The sequence below is a fragment of the Triturus cristatus genome, chromosome 1_2 (assembly GCF_964204655.1).
Source record: "Triturus cristatus chromosome 1_2, aTriCri1.1, whole genome shotgun sequence".
In the NCBI taxonomy this organism is placed as follows: Eukaryota; Metazoa; Chordata; class Amphibia; order Caudata; family Salamandridae; genus Triturus; species Triturus cristatus.
Genome location: NC_140580.1, coordinates 762,519,150 through 762,533,806, shown reverse-complemented (window position 1 = coordinate 762,533,806; position 14,657 = coordinate 762,519,150).

The window sequence follows — 14,657 nt, the reverse complement described above, 5'->3', positions numbered from 1 at the left end:
TGTGTCTATGACTGATCACAATCAGCAGATTCTACCCTTCCCTGTAACCTGATGGCAACATGTCTTATGTGTAGGTCTCCTTGAGTGGTTTCATTATTCTGAGACAGTGTTAAAGTTCCAAATGTGTCCAATACATATCACGTTATGCACATGTACTCCATCCTAAACGGATGTTCAAAATTCCCATGTGTTATGTCTAGCTATGTGTATTGTGTTTGTGAAACACAGATCCAACCACCACCCCTGGCATTGTCAACAGTGCAGGAAGATTAGCTTACACATTTGCCTGTGCATTTGAGCCTACTGACACAGTTGTTGTATCCCCTATCTGGTGAGCCATGTGTCTTCCAAGTCTTCTGCAGTACACTCTCAGCATTGGCAATTTGACAATAGTGATGATCTGCACATAATGAAGCTTTTGTAGTTAGATGTAGAGTTGATGTGATGGACATGCAAACAAGTTAACATTGTAAATGGTCTGATCTTGAGTTGTGTGCAATGCACAGAGTCAACACATGTTGACTGTCAGTGCCAGGGAGGAGTTCACCCGCAAAAAAAAAAAAAAAAAAAAAAAAAAAAAAAATGTTGACTGTCTCATACATTGTTGTTGCCCCATGCTTTTCTCCACAGCAAGTAGGAATCTTGTCTACACATGTAGCGCTGACAGCTGTGACACAACCACTTAATGTTTGTTGCAGTGGGAGGCACATGATTCTATTTTGAGTGTCTGTGGACTTGCGAGTTGTCGTGGGCAGTCTCCTGTGTGCTTCATTGTACACCAACTCATAACAATGTCATTCTTCTGTGAGTGTGTTTACTCATGTTGCCCTGCAGGAAATATCAGGCCTTTGTAATTTATATATATGCCAAGTTGAGAATCAATAGTGAGACTGGGAAAGTGGGTGGACCCTCTCGAGTCATATTTCTTATTTGACTCGAGTCACGCCCTATTTTTGAATATGGCCACTGAGGAACCTAGGAACCACAATAAGTATGTGTGGTAGTATATGTAGAATGATTTTTTCCGTCACTTCTGCCTAATGCGGGTGAACTCCTCCCTGGCACTGAGCGTAGATATTTTGTGGGCCTTTAAATAAGGAGCAGCTTTAATCCACTGCTAGACAGTTTATTACACACTTTTATATAAATACTTTCAGACACCTCAGCATAAGTGGCTCTAATGTATCGGACGAGTAAATACTTTTTCACTGACGCCCGGTAGATGCCCACACGACGCGGTCTAGGTATGCGTTCTAGTCTTTGTGGTAGCAACAAAGTCGGTTCTCTATTACGGACTTCCTGCGATGATGTCACTCAGTCTGTCTTAAAATCAGCAAACAAGCAAGAAGCTTTGGTCACACGGAAACGGTGCGGCGGACAGAAACAAGTTTTCATTACAGCGGAGCAATGAGAGTCTGAAGTAAGTAGATATGGAGGGATTATGAGAGGAGGAGAATGGGAGAGTTTGTACACTAAGGATTCAGCCACATAACCGGCGTTTTTGTTATTAGGGAGACAGCGAATGATTGTAAAGCTTTATTGAAGTGAATTGGGCATTTGAAGGAGAGTCTGTCTCCGCGTAGGAGAGGTGAGTGAGAACAAACCAACATGGCAAGGTAATAGACTCACGATATATCCAAGCACCGTTATAAATGTTGGCTTTATTGATTTATCTAGGAGGACAAACCCTGTGTGTTGGACACATATATAAGCGATATTGATGAGTTGGCCCAATTGGTGTACAAAAAATTAATGTACATTTGAGAAAAAGATTAATATGGTACACCTAGGTGTGTCTGGTTTATAAATTCATTGGGACTTCCTGGCATTTTTTGCACATGGTTCAGGAACACCCCCGAGGAAGCTTACTTCACTTTTACTGAGATGTAGCCGCAAGGATCAGTGTATCCGGGGCCCCAGTATCTTTACATTCACATGGTGCATTGATATCTCTCTGTATGCTCTCCTACTATTGCTGCACGACTTTCAGGTGTCACTGAGGGTACTTTTATTACACAAGCCTTCCCCCGATAGAGCCAGCATGCCACTCTCACACAATAGGTCAGATAAAATTGACTGATAAAAAATATACATATGTATATATTTATGTTGCAGCACAACCCACTTTATGGATGCCTGGGCACTCTTATGGCGGTGCGTCCGAGGTACGGCAGGGACAAGCCGTTACCAATTTTCATTCCTCTCCCCATAGGGCTTCCTCGCGCACTCACGGAACAGATGCAGCGTTATCACAAAGCTGATGTAATTCAATTTCTTTATTTTCTTATAGCGTGCCAGTAACAAGAACTCTACGCGCTTCGGTCTCTACGGAGACCTTGCTCACGAGACTAGCAGCAAACCACTTTTTTTCGTGCTTTAAACTCACATCTATTGTGAAATGACATCATTTCCTGGTGGGTACAGCTAAGCATTCTGGTTATTGTAGTGCAGAAAACCTTTCATATAGTACAAAGATATATGCAGTTTTACGATCACACAAGTCATTACTCATCGAGTCAAACTGTTCTTTTTTGTGTATCAATTAGGTCAATTATATGAACGAGTACAATTTCTCATCGGAATGTTGACCATTAAATTATTAACAGTATTTTTCTAACAAAAACCATCTATGAAATTCTGCCCTCTAGTGGGCCTTTCCAATATTTTTGGATATCCTGGTCTTATAGTTAAAGCTCATTCCATCATTTCGATAACTAGGTGTTTTTTATGATACATAATTCTACTTTTGCCCCCCAGTGGGCATATATCCATCATACTCATCATAGGATGACCAATCTAATGGTAATTATTGGTTTTGATTAGAGAGTTTCCTAATATCTGAAATTTCTTGGTATTAAGACAGAAAAGGATTTTTAACACACAATTTATGCTGACCCCAGTCCACCCGTCATTATCCCAAAATTGGTGTGAAAAAGAAACTATTTAAAAAACTTATATGTGCGGGAGGTCAATATTACAGTCCTTGATTTTCCTTGATGTGCTTTGATATATAATCTGCTATGGTTTCTCAACAGTTCACAAATGATAATGGAGTTCCTCGTCTTGATTTAATCCATATGGAGTTAGAGTATGAAAGTTCAGAATGTGTTTAGATTCTTTCTGCCTGAGAACTTTTTCTCGATCTCCTCCTCTAGGATGTATTCCCACAGCTTCTACAGCATAACATTTCAAGTCCTTCCACTTTCCATTATGTTCCTTTTCCACATGTTTGGCCACAGCGTTGCTCCTGTCTGTGTTTATTGTGGCTCGGGCATGTTCCAAAATACGTTTTTTAAATTCACACTTGGTACTCCCCACATATTTCAATGATCAGGGACATTCAATTATGTAAATGACGAATTGGCTTTTACAGTTGATCCACTGCTGAATTTTCCACATGCGTTTATTAGCCATCATTACTTCCTTCACATTTTGGGCAATTGTGCATACCTTGCAGCAAGTACATTTGAAAAAACCCTTTGGTTTTAACCAGGTTTCTTGTTTCTTGTGATTTTGAAAGTGACTATGAACCAATTGGTCCCTTAGATTTTTTGCCCGCCTATATGTGATGTTTGGATGGTCTCCCACTATTTTGGCTATTGTTGAGTCCATATGTAGGATATGCCAATTTTTACGCATTATTTTCATCAATTGAAGATTTTCCGTAGAGTGTGTTGTTATGAACCTGATTTTGTTGTCCTTATCTGTATCTGTTTGTTTTTCTCTTTCTTTCAACAGATCAGTTCTATTGATGGAAAGTGTTCGTTGTAATGATGCTTGGATAGCTTTTGAGCTGCAATTTCTTTTTTAAATCTTGCTGCTGCTTGGTTTTGATGTTTTAACCATTCCTCTTCTCTTGAGCATATCCTCTTTATCCTCAAAAATTCCCCATATGGGATATTATTAATAAAACTTTTTGGGTGAAAGATTTCTGCATGTAAAACTGCATTTGTGGCTGTGTTTTTGCGATGTAAAGTGGTATGCACTGTATTGTCCACTATGTAAATTTCAGTGTCCAAAAACACAACTCGTTCATCACTGATGTCATATGTGAATTTTAAGTTGAATTCTGAGTTGTTCAATTTCTTAAAATACTCCGCAAACTCATCTTTGGTTCCTTCCCATATTATCAGCAGATCGTCAATGTATCTTAGCCATGCTATGGTCTTGTTTACATGGTGGTCATTTTCATTTCTCCATGCCCAAGTTTTTTTCCATAGCCCCATCATGAGGCATGCAAACGGAGGGCTAAAAGAAAATCCCATTGCTGTACCCTTGACTTGGCGGAAGATCTCTTCCCCGAACATGAATGTATTTTGTTCTAAACAAATTTGGATCATTTTCAATAACATTTTATTATGAACCGCAAATTGAATATTTCTGTCTGACAAAAAGTGTTCACAGGCTTTTAAGCCAATGTCATTCTGAATATTAGAATACAATGATAGGACATCCATCGTGATTAATTTGTATGTTGCTTGCCATGGAATTTCCTGTAGATGTCTCAACAGGTCACCTGTGTCTTGTAAGTAAGAAGTCAGACCTTTGACATATGGCAATAAAAATACATCCAAAAAGTTGGCCATAGGTTCCAATAAGGCCCCCTTCGCCGAAATTATTGGGCTCCCTGGAGGCTTCATGGGGTTTTTATGTACTTTAGGAAGGAAGCATATGGTTGCCATTTTTGGGTGTTCCATTTTAAGATATTGTACTTCATCTTCATCCAACAGATTCTGTTTCATCCAGTTATCTAGTTTGGTATCCAGTTCCTCTTTCCATTTTTTTGTGGGGTTGGCTTTTAATCTTTCATAATAATTCTTATTTCTCAACTGTGAGTGTGCTTCTCGGATGTATGCCTCTTTTTCCAAGACAATGACGTTCCCTCCCTTATCCGCCATTTTGATTTCAATTGAATCGTCATTTTTTAAGTCATATAACGCATTGCGCTCTTCATGGGAAAGATTGTCCTGTTTCTTTGGGTGATTGAGTTGGTATAAGTTTTAATAACACACTCATGGAATGCATCAATTTTATTTCCCTGTGGCAACTGTGGATAGAATTTGGATTGCGTTTTTTTTTTACTGCATCCAGCTCCCAACTGTGTGCAGTGTATCCGCAGTTCTCCTCTTTAATGTTCAGGATCCTTGTCCAATTCCATTAGAGTTACAAAGTGTTCCGCATCTTTAGCCAGTAGCTCCATATCTGGTATCGAGATATTTTTGCTGTATTTAGCCATTTTTGGATTTTCCACAAACAATTTGGCTAATTTGATTTTTCGGATGAATTTATAGAGGTCTACTCTGGTTTCCGCTAGGTCAATGCCCATGGTGGGGCAGAAATTGAGGCCGCGTTGAAGAAGTTTCATTTCTGTTTCAGTTAAGATCTTTTTTGAAAGGTTAATCACTTGTAGCTCTTGAGTTTCATTTCTTGGAGATTTTTCTAGTTCCATTTCTGTCGCATACTTCTCGTCATTGTTCCCACTCGATTTGTGCTGAAACTTTGGATTGTGTTGCCGCTTGCCTCTTCTTGTTGGTTTCTGCGGGCATTTCCACGCCCTCTGCCTCTTCCTCGGCTGTTTGAAGCCGGTACACCCATGGTCTTTTCCCAATTTTTCTGTTGTAATGCCAGTCTCATTTCGCCTAAAAAAGAACATTTTGGTCTCACATCTCTTTGGTCCCCTTCTACATCACTGGCATCCGTTGATGTAAGTGACGATAAGCTGCTGGTATTTGTTTCCGTGTCTAATTTTTCTTGTTGCTTGAAACAATCATATTTTCTGGCATATGTAAAGATGCGACCTTCCTGATAGTCTTCTTTGTCCCGCTGAAATTTGGACTGTTTTCTCATTCGCGCGGTTTCCTCATGCTTCTCTATGTAATGTTCAAGTTCTTCTTTGAACTTTACTAATTCAGAGTTCATTTCCATAGTTGCCAATTCTTTTTCCATTTCTTTTAACTGTGTGGTGGTTTTCTCTAGGGCTATTTCAATATGTTTCACTAGGATTTCCATTAATCCCAACGAAGATTGCAAGATATATTCACCCCATTCATTAAGTAAATCATTGCTGGTATCATAGTGATTGGGCATCAAACCAATACGGAGTCCACGTGGCACACGTTTCACTTCCAAGTATTTTCTTAGGGACGCCACTTCCCACCACTTGTTTATTTCTTTTTTGGACAATTTTTCCCATGACCGTAATTTGTTTTTAACATCTGGCTTGTGTGCACTGCTGGATGTTCCATCCCCAACATTTGTAATTACTCCTTGTTCAAAGAACGTGTCAATCAGGGCGTTTCTATTGGCCTCCCTTTTCTCCATGTTAAACTGGCTGTATTTTCTTCCGCTGCTAATTTAAAGAAACCCACGGTCTATTTATAATTTGTTTCCATCGTTTCTCCTCTGTCTCTTCGCATTACCCAAACCCAAATGCTTAAATGAGAACAGTTAGACGGGCAAAAAATCTAAGGGACCAATTGGTTCATAGTCACTTTTAAAATCAAAAGAAACAAGAAACTTGGTTAAAACCAAAGGGTTTTTTCAAATGTACTTGCTGCAAGGTATGCACAATTGCCCAAAATGTGAAGGAAGTAATGATGGCTAATATACGCATGTGGAAAATTCAGCAGTTGATCAACTGTAAAAGCCAATTCGTCATTTACACAATTGAATGTCCCTGCTCATTGAAATATGTGGGAAGTACCGAGTGTGAATTAAAAAAACGTATTTTGGAACATGTCCAAGCCACAATAAACACAGACAGGAACAACGCTGTGGCCAAACATATGGATAAGGAACATAATGGAAAGTGGAAGGACTTGAAATTTTATGCTGTAGAAGCTGTGGGAATACATCCTAGAGGAGGAGATCGAGAAAAAGTTCTCAGGCAGAAAGAATCTAAACACATTCTGAACTTTCGAACTCTAACTCCATATGGATTAAATCTAGACGAGGAACTCCATTATCATTTTTGAACTGTTGAGAAACCGTAGCAGATTATATATCAAAGCGCATCAAGGAAAATCAAGGACTGTAATATTGACCTCCCGCACATATAAGTTTTTTATATAGTTTCTTTTTCACAACAATTATGGAATAATGGCGGGTGGACTGGGGTCAGCATAAATTGTGTGTTAAAAATCCTTTTCTGTCTTAATACCAAGAAATTTCAGATATTAGGAAACTCTCTAATCAAAACCAATAATTACCATTAGATTGGTCATCCTATGATGAGTATGATGGACATATGCCCACTGGGGGGCAAAAATAGAATTATGTACCATAAAAAACACCTAGTTATCGAAATGATGGAATGAGCTTTAACTATAAGACCAGGATATCCAAAAATATTGGAAAGGCCCACTAGAGGGCAGAATTTCATAGATGGTTTTTGTTAGAAAATACTGTTAATAATTTAATGGGCAACATTCCGATGAGAAATTGTACTCGTTCATATAATTGACCTAATTGACACACAAAAAAAGAACAGTTTGACTCGATGAGTAATGACTTGTGTGATCGTAAAACTGCATATATCTTTGTACTATATGAAAGGTTTTCTGCACTACAATAACCAGAATGCTTAGCTGTACCCACCAGGAAATGATGTCATTTCACAATAGATGTGAGTTTAAAGCACGAAAAAAAGTGGTTTGCTGCTAGTCTTGTGAGCAAGGTCTCCGTAGAGACCGAAACGCGTAGAGTTCTTGTTACTGGCACGCTATAAGAAAATAAAGAAATTGAATTACATCAGCTTTGTGATAACGCTGCATCAGTTCCGTGAATGTATATATTTATATATATATGTTTATTTATGTAGTGTTTACACCATTACCCTTGTCCTGAAGAGGCCGAAGAACATCTAAGGCTGAAACGCGCCCGCGTCGACATCCTTAGGAGGAGTCTGGAGCATATTAAATAGTGACTTAAATATTGTTTGTTAACAGAATAAGAGCGAAAAAAAAAGAATTCTCTTTGTTTAGCCTTTAATGTCAACTTAGACTACCTCTGAGTGTACTTACTAGAACAAAAGTTGGACACATGAAATATTGATCACAGGTATTGGCAATGGTAGTTGTTTATGGTTTATTATTATTATTTGATACTAGTTTGTTTCATAGGTTCTTTTTGTAGATTTATATGTTGGTAATTGACCAGGTGCCATTGTATATATGTGTCTGTACTAATGAAAACAGATGTGTTTAAACAAAAAATTGCGAGAGGGTAATTAAGTGTGCTCTACTCGAAAATAAAAAATACGATATCAATTCCTCCCTATCAATTCTTGTTTATATAGCCCTGCAGGTTTTGAGTATGTGTTGTTGTGGACAGATGCTGTGAATTTGTGTCCCATACAAATGTGTGTCTGGCAACTCTTGTTCAACCATCAAATGTGTGTGTCCTAGTATGTGGGGTGCTGGGTGTACCTTCCTGATCCAGAAATTGCCACATTGTTTATGCACAACAGTACATTGACCCATGTTTGTGTTGAGATCAGAATGTTGTGTGGTCAATAATGTATTCCTCGTCATACAGCCAGTGATCCACACTGTCATAGGTGCCTGTGCAATGTCACCTGTCAATGTAGGTTTAGATGATGCACATTGCTGGTGATCAATGTGTGTGATTTTTAGACTGGCCCAGTGTGACTTGTCTCCTGGCAAGGCCCCTATCTACGATGTGACCTTACATTACCGGCCATGCCCTGGGAGTTATGGTTGGGTATGTGAGATGATAGTTGTTCTTGCAAGGCACATGACACAGTGCGCAAGAGTGAGTGTGCTAAAAAGTATGGCCCACATCCTTATTTGGCATCACAGAGGGTCAGCAGGCAGGATACTGTCACCACAGTGCTGTAGCCTTGAGGGTACTATGGAAGAGAGTCAGTCTCTTGATGTGTTGTTTGTGGTTCCACCAAGTTTTTTCTGCATGTGACTCTTGTACACTCGCTCATCAAACAATGCCTGAATGCCCACAATCACTATCCAGAATTATGGAATACTTCCAGATTGTATTCAACACGCATATGTCTCAGTGGAGTTCTGACCCACATCGTGTGTATTGTGCGAGGCAAGAAACACTTCAACACTCACACAGATGTTGTGCTTGTTCTGCAGCGTGTGGCTGGGTAGTTGTCTTTGTGCATCTTCACCCATGTATTTCGACTGTGTTTAAATGGCATTGAGTAGATGTTCAGTTTAGTTTTTTTCTCTACTGGCCCTGGGACTCCTTCATCTTCACTCTGCACATCCCTTATGATTTGCATTTGACCTTGCTGCCACAGTGTGGTACTGTATCTCATCAATGCTGTTGTTTCAGATCCTTTGTATTTGTATCTGCTTGTGACAAAAATGTGTGTTTATGCATTTTGGATGGTCAGATGTTACATTGTCCAATTGAACATTAATGGCAGTGTTAGCCCCCAATAGCACTGATTGCCTGCACATGGCTGAGGGTATGTGACACACACAACAATGTTTGCCTCCACAGTTCTGTTGTTGTTTGGCACACAAACACTACTTCATCAGTACATTTCTTGTGTGTTTTGGCCGCAAAAACTATGATTGCTTGAACATGCTGGGGGTGTGAGACCTACATTCACATTTTTGTCATTACAATGTTGACGGGTTTATACCCCAAATCCACTATATGGTTGACAATGCTGGGGTCTTCAACCCCGCATTCACATTTTTGTCACTACAGTGTTGGAGGGTTTCTACCCCAAATCCACTATATGGTTGACAATGCTGGGGGCTTGAACCCCACATTCACCTTTTTGTCACTACAGTGCTGGCGGGTTTATACTCCAAAACCACTATATGGTTGACAATGCTGGGGGCTTGAACCCCACATTCACCTTTTTGTCACTACAGAGATGGGGGGTTTGTTCAGCATATCACTTTATGTATTTATTTTACAGGCAGTTTGCACACATAACACAAAATTTGCATTACAACCTCGGAGGAGTGTTAGCCATCCACCCCCTATGGGGTGGCCAATACTGGTAGTGGTAGACACCCACCCCCTATGGTGTGGCCAATGCTGGTAGTGATAGACATCCACCCCCTATGGGGTGGACAATGCTGGGAGTGATAGACATCCACCCTCTATGGGATGGACAATGGTGGTAGTGTTAGGCATCCACCCCCCTTTCGGTAGAGAATGCTGGTAGTGATAGACATCCACCCCCTATGGGGTGGCCAATTCTGGTAGTGATAGAGATCCACTCCCAATGGGGTGGCCAATGCTGAAAGTGATAGACATCCACCCCCTATGGGGTGGCCAATGCTGGTAGTGATAGACATCCACCCCTATGAGGTGGACAATGCTGGTAGAGTTAGCCATCCACCCCCCTATGGGGTGGACAATGCTGGTAGTGTTAGACATCCACCCCCTATGGGGTGGACAATGCTGGTAGTGTTAGCCATCCACCCCCCTATGGGGTGGGCAATGCTGGTAGTGTTAGCCATCCAGCCTCTATGTGGTAGACAATGGTGGTGGTGTTAGCCATCCACCCCCCTATGGGGTGGACAATGGTGGTAGTGCTAACCATCCACCCCCTGTGGAGTGGACAATGGTGGTAGTGATAGACATCCACCCCCATGGGGTGGCCAATGCTGGGAGTGATGGACATCCACCCCCTATGGGGGTGTTGCCTTTCGCGGGATCGTAACGTTTTTGTGTGGTAGGTGTCTGACTTACCCTCTGTGACGAACGCGTTGGTTACGGTTTTTGAATTGACCGTAGGCCTACAGTATGGGGATGACATGCGTGATCGGATACATGGTTGCTTCATCTCGTACGCAGTGATCGTGTTGTGGCTCGAATCGGAGCTGAAATACAGCGCTTCCGGATGCTGTGACCTGCTGGAGGTGATGACTTGTTTGGCATGTAGGAAGTACGCATCGTACTTGGCCGACTGGAAACTGCTTTGGAAATGCCTCCGTACAACTCCATTCAGCGCTTAGGGAGCCTGTTCATAGGGAAATTGGTCCTGGAATCAGAGCGTACGTGTCGCTCGGGAATTGGAGACATTTGCGCATCGTACTTTGTCGTTTGGATGGACCGGCTCCTGGAATGTGTCGGTTAGAAGGTAATGCTACGGATGGCTCTCGGAGGGCCTTCCGAGCAGGATCGGAATCGACCCCTATATGTGTGCTGAGATCTTACTCCACTTCTACCTTTAACTCCCCCATCACTAACTAGACTCAAATCCTTTCTGCTACATCTTCCCAGCTGCACTGTTTCCTCATCAACACATGCTCCCTCAATAAGAATTGCTAAAACATCTACAACCTTACCTCAGAATCAACTCTTGATCTCCTGTTCATCACGGAAACCTGGCAGGGTCACAGATTGTAGGAAGCTGGCCCTTTATATACCATACCAAAGTAAGGTAGAGTGTGCACAGAGTCCAGTGGAACCCGAAAGGTAGGCAGAGGTAAAAGTAAATATACCTTACTCTCTAGCTGTGGTAGTGTGGGCGAGCAATAAGGCTTTATCAGAGGGTAGTGTTTACCATTTATTGTACACACTCAGGTAAGAAATGATGTCACACACTCAAAGATGGAATTCAGACCATATTTGTTTGTTTAAAAAAATATTATTTAGTTATTTTATTTCTAGAACCAAGCCAGGCCTGGTGCAGGTAAGTGAAATAATACTTTGCAAGATTTATGCAGTGAATTATAGTTGAATGCAGGTTCAAATGCAGTTGGTTGATTTACAGGTAAGTCAGTAATCAAAAGTACTTTTCATTAATTTGTAGATTACAATAGACGTTACTTCTTGGATTACTTTTTGAGTTACTTTTGCTACTCTGTGTGATATGCCTAGATATCAAACTGGACATTTCCTAGACAAAGGATAAGTAATTCAGTTTTTGTACATTTGCAGTTTTTGAAGGTTTAATACAAACCATTTCCACATACAAGAAATTTCAAAGAAAAGCAGTCAATGAAATCCTATAGGAGGACATGAAGTTATCTGTTTAATGGTAAGTACTTAGGTTTTGGAGTTGGTACTCAGGGGTTAGAACCAGGGTTCCCCCAGGGTCAAGGATGCACTCTCAGAACACCCACGGCGACACTAGGGCAGCCGGGTGCAGAGTGCTGAGGCCCAATGTTATCCAATGGGGAGAGGTGCCTCCGGTTGGTGGCTGCTTACAAGCAGGCCACAAGGTTGTGGGAGCAAAGCTCCTGGTGTTTGGCTCATGACAAAGGGGGATCCGAATTAACACACAAGATGCACCCCTAGCGGCACAGGGACATCCATGTGCAGGGTGCTGTTTTGGCCTCAGGTGCCCTGTTGTTTTCAATGGGAGTTGCTGGTTTTGGATTTTGGCTGCAGGCTTGGTCCAGGAAGACTTCCAGGAGGAACCAACAGCTGGGCAGGTAGGTTGGAGGGCTCGGGTGTAGGTGCACCTCCGGTTCTTTTCTTCAGGGCGCAGGGTGGCTGGATGCAGGGGTGTATTTTGAGGTTGTATTTCATCTTACCGGGCCACTTGCAGTTGGGGTTTCTCTGTGCAGGGGCTGCAGGTGATGTAGGGCAGTCCTAGAGGGGTCAGCTCATGGTGGACTCAGGATCTGGAGCGCGGGGGGACCTTGCTGGGACTTGTGGGCCACCGGATTCGGGCGTAGGCACCAGTGCAGTGGTGGTTCCAGGTGTCGGGTTCCTTTGTTTTCAGCAGACTCTGAGTCTTGCTTTGGAGATTCCTTAGAACGGAGCTGTTGTTCACGGGGTTCTGGAGGTCGCTGGCTAAAGACCAAAACAATTTTTGATGCAGGATCTCTGGAAACTGCAGAGGGTCGGTAGAGCTGGGGCCAAGTAAGTTTTTGTCTGCAGTCTCCTCTGCTGGGCGTCTCCTTTCGTCCTTCTTCTTCGTAGGTTGCGGGAATCTGTCTTCTTGGTTCAGGGCTGCCCCCCAATGACTGTATTTAGGGGGCATTTTAGAGGTCTCAAGGTCAGTAGCCAATGGGCTACTGACGTTAGGGTGACTACACCCTTGGTTTGCTTACCCCACATGGGGGAGTGGGCACAATCCCTAATGTTGATTGGAGAGTGCCTGCCAGCTACAAGATGGCGGGTACCAAAGAATGGGTTTCACCTCGCCTACCCCACCTGAGAGGTGGGGTTGGCAGAGGTGGGCACACCTTCTGGGTTGTGCTAATTGTTCCCACCTGTCTTTCCGCTGATAAGGAGGGGAGACTGAAGGGGGACTTGGTGAATGCTGTCTTGGAGGTCACAGTAAACTACAACAATCTCTGTGCCTTGATTAATCCGGTCCTGTAGCTCAAATGTCCCATCCTCATTCCAAAAATATCTCTCGCAGCTGTCCTAGGGTCCCTAAAATTCTCCCAATTTGACTGCTGTCGACCTAAAGCCGAGGCAAGAGAAACTCATTTACAATCATACATTTGAATAGGAAGTGATATCACTGCATTTCCCATCATCAATATACACAGGAAATGACATACTTCCTTCCTTCCCCCTGCTTCAATCAACTCCTCAGGGCATCCCAACGCCTTGCCATCCCCAGAAAAAAGTGCACAGAGACAAGGACATTGCCTGTTTGGGCCCATTAGGGCCAAGAAGGGCCTAGAGCCAGAACGTCTTTTCCACGGAAACTTACAAGAGAAAGTATAATCATGTGTCTCACCCAGGACCCTATATTGCCAATCCCCAGAATAACACCCAGACATAGAAAACCCAGACACTCACCTAGCATTCACAAAATACATAAACACAACCATGTACACATCCCAATAACTACCACACATCCTCAAACTACAGAATATACATTCCTACTCATGCTAATTAACGTTCGCTCTGCAGTACTTGACGTATCTGACATCACAGACCTGACACCCTCTTTATTACAGAAACATAGTTAACCCTTTCATTCTTGCACATTCTAGAGGTCTATAGCTGGACAGGCTACTACTTCCATTGTGTGGAGCACACACATAAGAAGGGAGGAGGCTTCATTGTCATCCATAGGTCCTCCTGGTCCTGCACCCTAAGCAAGGAAGTAACACGCAACTCTATGGAGTTCTTGACCCGCCATTTCACACTCTCTGCAACTCAGACTTCCACCTTTCAACTCATCCAATGGCCTCCTAGGCAGAACAAGGACTTTATTGGTTAATTCTCAGATCTCCTCAACTCCTCATCCATCCAACATGTCCACAACACCCTCTTGGGTGACTTCAGCCTCTCAGACAATACAAGGTCAGATAAAGCAGGAGACACCCTTCTCAACCTCACTGACATACTCAACGTGGTACAGCATGTCACAGAACCAATATACTCCAAAAGTCACATCCTCAACCTTGTCTTCTATACATCACCAACAATCCAATGCAAACCACTCATACCTTTGGACTGGACCGACCACTTTGTCATCCTTATCTCCCTGCTCAGCATCCTATAAACAACCCAATAGAGAAAAACAAATCTTCTGAGCATTCAAAAACCTCTTCATAGGCAGCCTAATGCTTGAACTCATCACTCACCCTATCAACTCCACGGTAGAAGCCAACACCATTCTAACGTCAATACTTTTTGGAAAACGCTATTAACATCCATGCCCTATATGACACACATGAGTGCAAAACAAAGCCTTCAGCACCCTGGTACTCCAATGACTTTGCTGACAA